The following is an 8151-nucleotide window of genomic DNA, read 5'->3' as shown; positions in this document are numbered from 1 at the left end:
CAATAACTTTGACTCATACCTCATTGACTAAAACTTATTCACATAGTCACTCCAACTGTTATGGAAATTGGAAAATTTTGTCTTTTGGCTGGGCATATCATTGGTCCAAATGATATAGGAGTTCTATTAGTAGGGAAGAAAAAAGGATATAAATTAGATATGCAGCTAGCTGTCTCCATCACTCCTGTCCCCATATTTCAGACTTACTCCTTTTCTGATTATTATATTTAGAGCATATCAGAGATGGATGAGGTTCAGGGCAAAAGTAAGGACCTAGACTGGAGTAAAGTAAGAAACTGTGCATATTATTTAGGAATTCAAACTAAGATTTTAGATTTTGGTGAACTTTCCCTCCTAGGGTTGGTCAAAAAGAGCTAAATCAATATGTCCTACTAAACAACTCATACTGCTACATATAACTCCTACTTTTTCTTCTTTTTTCTATTGTTTCCTTTCTTTCCTAACTTCTTTTAATATATATTTGTTGAAAACTTATATACTACACATTACCTAGGACTCCGTGTTGAGCAAAACCTTCATGGTTTCTGCCCTTGTGGAGATTATAGTCTATGTCTTCATATATCCAATGCCTGTTTAACACCTTTCCAGGACTAATTATCCTAAGGAGCAAGTTGCATGGTTCTCTCTCACTAAAAAAAGTAGTGTAAGTAGACTCATGACTGTAAGGGTGATGCAACTTGATGTGGCATCTTCTATATTTTCCACTGACATGATCAGTGAAGTCAGGTGGCTTCTGCTCCTCCTTGGACAGATGATAATTGAAGTATAACTTGTTCTGTCTTTTTTTCTTTCAACTGGGAATAAGCTAGTGTCTGAGGATCAGGACTCTCTCCATTTAATTTTCTTTTGATACTTTTGGGTCCCATTCCCAAGGCAGGGAAATTTTTCCCACAGAGACTAAAGAAGCAAGATCATTGCTCAGGACCTTTTTTCTTCACACTCCCAGACACCATTTCCATGCCATTGCTCCTACGCTTCTATTGCAATTCTGAAAGTGGTGCTTAACTGAAGGCTAGGGTTCTTCCAGAGACCTTTACACCTCCATGCTCTTTAAAGACATATCCCAGGAGTTCCCATGTTCTTAGGCTCCTCTATCCTAATGAAATATTTCTAAAACCTCTAGTAATTACCACTAAGTTGCAGGTTCTGATAGTAAAGTAAAAACAAACAAACAAACAGACAAGAATTTGGCACCTGAACTCATACATATTCTGCTCTTTCCCCTCTTCTCAAAATTCTTCTGGTTGAAAGATTTCTCCTTTCCCTACTATCTTTCTTCTAAGTAGGGCATTATATCTCATGAAATAGATGAAAAGTTACTTTCTCAGTACTATAGAAAAAAATTGTCTAAGCCTAGTCCTGATGCTTGTCAGAATTGCTGAATGAATCTTGAAAATTTAAATGTTTTCTTTAAATAAATATGCATTTATGACTATTATCTTGCCTCAAAATTCTATTTTGGAGACTTCTTTTTCCAGCTCCAAAGAAGTAATTAGTGTATTTGCCCTTCTTTCATAAACAACTATGAAACCAGACAAAACACATGAAGCAACTCTTCCTATTCATTAGAGATTAGGCAACACAAGAGTCTAACATAAAGATAGACTTTATTAAATTAAAAATGTATACTGAAACCTCCAGGACAACTATTAAAACAAGGAAGCAGAAATGGAGGTATACCAAACAAACCAATAATACAGATAAAAAAGAATTCAATTAGTCCAAAGGGAGGACACAAATAACAAGGTAAACTTAAAATTATCATATTAATAATTACACTAAAGCAAATGATGTAACACTCCAATTAAAAGACAGTGATTATCTAATTAACCAGATATGAAAATAAGAACCAAGTATATGCTGTCTATAAGAAATACATGTTCAATGTAAAGACACACGTAAGTTAAAAATAAAAATATTATAAATGAATAATTACAGATGCATGTGTATACTTAGGGCAAAATGTACATATATTTCCTAGCTCTACCCACTGAGATGACCTAGAGCCAGTGACAACCCAGTAGCAATGAGCACACCTAACATTCAGATCTTGGTTTCTAAAAAACTTTCTCAACTGTCTGTTTCAATTCTGATATGTAAAGAGCTTGGACGTTCTCATTCTATCATTACCACAAGAAAAAGATATGCAAACTGGACATCAGTGAATGATGGGAACAGGACAATCTACCACTCTGATATTTGGAGAGACATGTGCATCCAGAGAGATGCAGTTAAGATCCATTTACCTAAAGGGAGGCCCCTGGAGCTAAATCTATAGGAACACTTTGTGGTAATTTTGATGAACTGCTAGAGATTGACTGTGGACTAGCATGAGACTAAGAAACTGCTGGGATGTGTAGTCTTAAGGAGATCTCCCAAAATGTGTGAGCTTTACATCCAGAAACCCAACCAGATCACCATGGTGAAGTTTCAAGAAAGGTTCTTTCATGAGTATATCAGGAGAGGGGAAGAGTAATTGTTAGTTTTCTGGGCTGCCATAACAAAGTATCACGGATGGGTATGGCTTAAAACAACAGGAATTTATTCTTTCATTTTACTGAAACCTAGAAGTCTGAAACTAAAGTGTCAGCAGGGCCATGCTCCCTCTGAAATATGTAGGGAAGAATCATTCCTTGCTTCTTTTTAGCTTTTGATGGTGGCCATTGGTCCTTGGTATTTCTTGGCTTGTGGCTGCATCACTCCAATCTCTGTCATCACATGGGATTTTCTCTGTATATCTATGTCCAAATTTCCTTCTTCTTATGAGGATACCAGTCATAGAGGATTAAGACTTATGCTAATGATTTTATCTTAATTTGACTGAATCTGCAAAGACCCTTTTTTCCAAATAAGGTCTACATTTTAGGTATTGAAAGGTAGGAATTCAACATATATTTGGGAGGGAGACAAAATTCAATTCATACTAGTAATCATTGTGGAATATACTCAGAACCTTCATGACAAAAGTCTACTATTCAGCAGAAAAGACGTTTCCAGCTATATCCCAACTCAGGTAAGGGAATCCCTTCCAATCCTTTTCCTTCCAGACTTCTGTCTCAGCTAAGAGAAAAAGTAATTAAACATACTTAACAGGGGTTAAAAAAAAATGCAAAAAAACAAAAATACAACTCTGCACTGGAAACATTTGTGGAGGTCACAGGCCTGAGACATAGGTCCATTAAAAGACTGAAATTTTAATCAGAGGATTATAAAACAATTCTTTTACCACACACTTACCATCACACCAATAGGGCTCCAGCATAATAACAGTGGATTACAGCTGAAATGGCTGCAAGACACGGACTCTCTCTGCAGAGGACTATTTAAGGAAGCCTAAGGCCACTAAAGGCATTTGAATCTTCTGGCACTTATAGATACAGCAAACATTAAACAGAGCCTAACTTCTAGCCAGATTAACATAAATCCTCACACTAAAGACCTATTTATCTCAGTCTCTATTACCCAATAAAACATATCTAGCCTTTAGAGCATGCCAAAAGGCAAGAAATAACATAGCCTGAAGAGAAAAATCATCCTCAAAGCCATCCTCAAATATGACAGAGATACTGAAATCATCACATAGGGAATTTAAAATAATTATCATTAATAGGGGTTTAAGGAAAATGTACACAACTTGCAAGGATAGTTGGGGAAATGTAAGCAGAGAAATGAAAATATGAAGAATCAAAAGGAATTTCTAGAAATTAAAAAAAAAAATCACTGTACCAGAAATGAAGAGTGCCTTTGATGGGTCATCGGTAAATTTGACATTGCTCAAGAATCAGTGAGCTTCAAGATAGGCAAATATACACTTTTCAAACTGAAATCTGAAAGGAAAGAATATAAAAGATAGAAAGAGAAAAAGAAAGATAAAATAGAACAACCAAGAGCTATGGGCTATTATCTGGAATACCAGAAGGAAAAGAGAGAATAAAAAAGAGAAAAAAAGTGAGGTAATAATGACTGAGAACTGAGCAAAATTAATGTCACACATACCAAACCACAGATGCAGGATGTCAGAGGATGACAAACAGGATACATGATAAACAGCAAGCATACACACATACATTTATATACACCTCTAAGCATATTATATTCAGAAAGTCAGAAAACCAAAGAAAAAGAGAAATTCTTGAAAGTAGAGGAAAACAATACTTTATCTATAGAGGGAAAAAGGGTAAGAATTACAGCAGACTTGTCATCAGAAACCGTACAAGCTAGAAGAGAGTGGGATGATATTTTTCTGTTGAAAGGAAAAACAAAACAAAAGAAAATCACCAACTTAGAATTCTATATCTAGAGAAATAAAGCTCTAAATGTGAGGGAGAAATAAAGATTTTTCCAGACAAACAAACACGGAGGTAATTCATTACCAGCAGATCCTTCCTGGAAAAAAATATTAAAAGAAATTCTTTAGGCAGTGGGAAAATGACATAGGTAAGAAACATGGATCTACATAAAAAAGGAACCAAATTTCCTAAGCAGATTGCTAATTTTAGACCTAATTCAGGGAACATGAAATAAACCCAGAGCACCTTGCGGTGCCAGGAAGTAAAGAAATGCTTAAAAAAGGGTGGGGGCGGGGCATGTCAAAGTGACACAGAGGCCAGTATGAAAGAGCTCCCAATGGTCAAAACTAGAGTAATATGAGAAAAAAGATACAATACTGTAATATTGGATTATAAATGAAAATATAAAATAAATATGGCGAGTGCATACTGTTACATAAAAATGATTAAACCAACAACTAAATGGGAAAGATAGAACAAATCTTTACAGAAGAATTCCAAGTAATATATGAAGATGCACCTCCTTCTAGAAATTAGAGGTTAGTTCCCCTCTTTTTGACTGTTGACTGGACTTAGGAATATGCTTCCAAATAATAGACTATGAAAGGCAAAATATAGTAACTTAATGGGGGAGTACCTGAAAGACTCTAACTTATTCAAGTGATCAGAGTTGAACAACACCAGTGATAACTCATTGTTATTATTAACCTCCTTATATAAAGTGATAAGAACACACTAGACCTCTGGGGTATTCCCCCCAAAAAACAATAACCCCTATAATCATGAAAAAAACATATCATAATGATGGGATGCCTGAGTGGCTCAGTTGGTTAAGCGGCTGCCTTAGACTCAGGTCATGATCCCAGAGTCTGGGATTGAGCCCTGCATTGGCCTCCTTGCTCAGCAGAGAGCCTATTTCTCCCTCTCCCTCTGTCTCTCGGCTTGTGCTCTTACTCTCTCTCTCTGCCAAATAAATAAATAAATAATAAAATCTTAAAAAAAAATCATAATCATAAAAAAGCCATATAGTAAACACATATTGAGAGATAGTCTACAAAATACCCAACAAGTACTTTTCAAAACTTCCATGGTCATGAAAAACAAAGAAGAATGAAAAATTTTTAAACACCAGCAGAAAGAAAAGAGTAATGATTAATAAATGCCGTATGATGGATCAGATCTTGGAATTTAGTTAATAGTAATGTGCCAGTGCTAGTTTTTAATTTTGATAAATGCACCATGGTTATGTAAGATGTTAATATAGGGGGGGAACTAGGTGAAGGGTGTATAAGAATATTTTGTACTATTTTTACAACTTTTCTCTGTATCTAAAATACATTCCAAAATTTAAAAAAAATCTACAAAAAGGGTGAAAAGGAGATATATCATGTAAACACACATCTTAAAAATTTGGGGTGGCTATATTAATTTCAGACAGACTTTAGGGAAAAGAATATTACCTGGGACAAAGTGGAATATTTCATAAAAATAAACAGGTAGATACATCTAGAAGACAGAACAACCTAAATGTATACTTACCTAATAATAGACCTTAAAATACAAGCAAAAAAAAAAAAAAGAACTAATGCCAGAAAACAAAATTACTAGTAGTAATTACTATGTAAGTTCATATTCTTGCACGTCTACAATTACAGAAGATGATTAGCATTCCTGTTCCAATGACTAATAAAAACATAAATAAATAAGGATACAAACTGAGGGTTTTAGAGGGGAAGGGGTGGGGGAATGGGTTAGCCTGGTGATGGGTATTAAAGAGGGCACATACTGAATGGAGCACTGGGTGTTATACGCAATAAATCATGGAATGCTACATCAAAAACTAATGATGTAATGTATGCTGATTAACATAACATAATAAAATAAAATAAGATAAAATAAAATAAAAATAAATAAATAAATAAATAAATAAGCATATAGAAAAACTGAACAAAAATATTATAAATCGATTTGACCTAATTGGTGTTAAAATACTTTTCCCAAGAACAGCAGAATACTTATCCACCCATCGCCACGCCAACAAGTATGCATGGAACATTCATCTTGATATACTGGGTAATAACCCAAGTGTCAATAAATACAAAAGGAACTGAAAGCATACAGAACACTTTCTTTGGCTACAATAAAACAAAATTAACAATAAATAACAGCAAAAGGATATATTAAATTTCCCAACTGTTTAGAAATGATATACTTCTATATAAACCATTAATTAAAAAGAAATCACAAAGAAAATTAGAAACAATTTTAAATTGGATGAAAATGAAAACAACGTAAAATGTGTGAGATTTAACTAAAGTAGTTCTTAGAGTGAAATTTCTAGCACAAAATGCTTTAATTATGAAAGAAGGAAGAAAGTTCTAACGGCAACGTCTAAGTTTCCAAAAGAAACTGGAAAATAATATAATGAAGCCAAAACTAAGTAGATAGAAGAAAATAATAAACAGTGGAAAGTAGTGACATAGAAAACAAACAATAGAAAAAAATCAATAAAGACATACTTGCCTTTAAAAATATCAATAAAATCGAGCAATTTCTAGTGCCACTGATAAAAATAAAGTTATAGCTTGCAGATATCATATAATACTAACTACTAATACTAATTATAGGTCAATGCTAAATTAGGGCAATAAGTTTGATGACTTAGATGAAATGGACAAATTCCAGTTAAAAAGACTGGTAAAGATGAAGTTTTGGTGAGAATATGGAATAACTGGAATTTTCTTGTATTGCTTGTGAGAATATAAAATAGTACAGCTGCATTGAAAAACACTATGATATTACCTTATAAAGTAAAATATATACAAATAATATATTAAAATTATATATAAATAATAATTGTTATTGCATTATAATTATATACTTTATATGTGTGTTTATGTATGTTTATCATATGACTCAAGAATTTCACCCTTGGATATTTACCAAAGAGAAATAAAAGTATACATTCACACAAATAACAAATACACATATGCAGATATTCTTAGCAGCATTATATGTAATTGCTTCAAACTGGAAACAATTTAATGTCCATCAACTGATAAATGAAAAATAAATTATGGTATACCTATACATGAGATACCACTCAGCAATAAGAAAAACAAAATATTACTACACATAACAGGAATGAATCTCAAAACATTACGTTAATTGAAAGAAGTAAAATATAACACTATGTACTTTATGATTCTATTTTTATGATATTCTATAAAAGGCAAATTTTAGTCACAGAAAGCAAGTTAGTAGTTGCTTGAGACCTGCTTGGGGTGGGGCTGAATGACTTGGCACTAGGTAACTTTCTGCTATGTTGGAAATATTCTGCCTCTTGAAGATGATGGTGGTAACATGAGAATATTCATTTGTCAAAACTCATTGAACAGTGTAGTAAAAATGCATACATTACTATTGTCATCAGGTTATACATCAATAAAGTTGGTTTAAATGATTTTATTTTATTTATTTTTCTTTTTTTTAAAATATTTATTTATTTATTTTGAGAGAGTGAGAATGAGAGAGAGAGAGAGTACATGAGAGGGGGGAGGGTTAGAGGGAGAAGCAGGCTCTTGCTGAGCAGGGAGCCCGATGTGGGACTCGATCCCGGAACTCCAGGATCATGACCTCAGCCGAAGGCAGTCGCTTAACCGACTGAGCCACCCAGGCACCCTAAATGATTTTATTTTAGAGGTCAGAATGAGAAAAAAAAAATCTTTTACTCTTCTGGTAGCTCCATAACTTCCTGAGGCAAATGAATGCCCTCAACAAAATAGGTAAAAGGATCAGTACATTAAACAAACAAGTAATACTGAAGAAAGCACATGAGTAT

The sequence above is a fragment of the Callorhinus ursinus genome, unplaced genomic scaffold, assembly GCF_003265705.2.
Source record: "Callorhinus ursinus isolate GAN/ISIS: 27379988/994484 unplaced genomic scaffold, GSC_fseal_2.0 scaffold1, whole genome shotgun sequence".
Classification (NCBI taxonomy): Eukaryota; Metazoa; Chordata; class Mammalia; order Carnivora; family Otariidae; genus Callorhinus; species Callorhinus ursinus.
Note: the sequence above shows the minus strand (reverse complement) of the source record.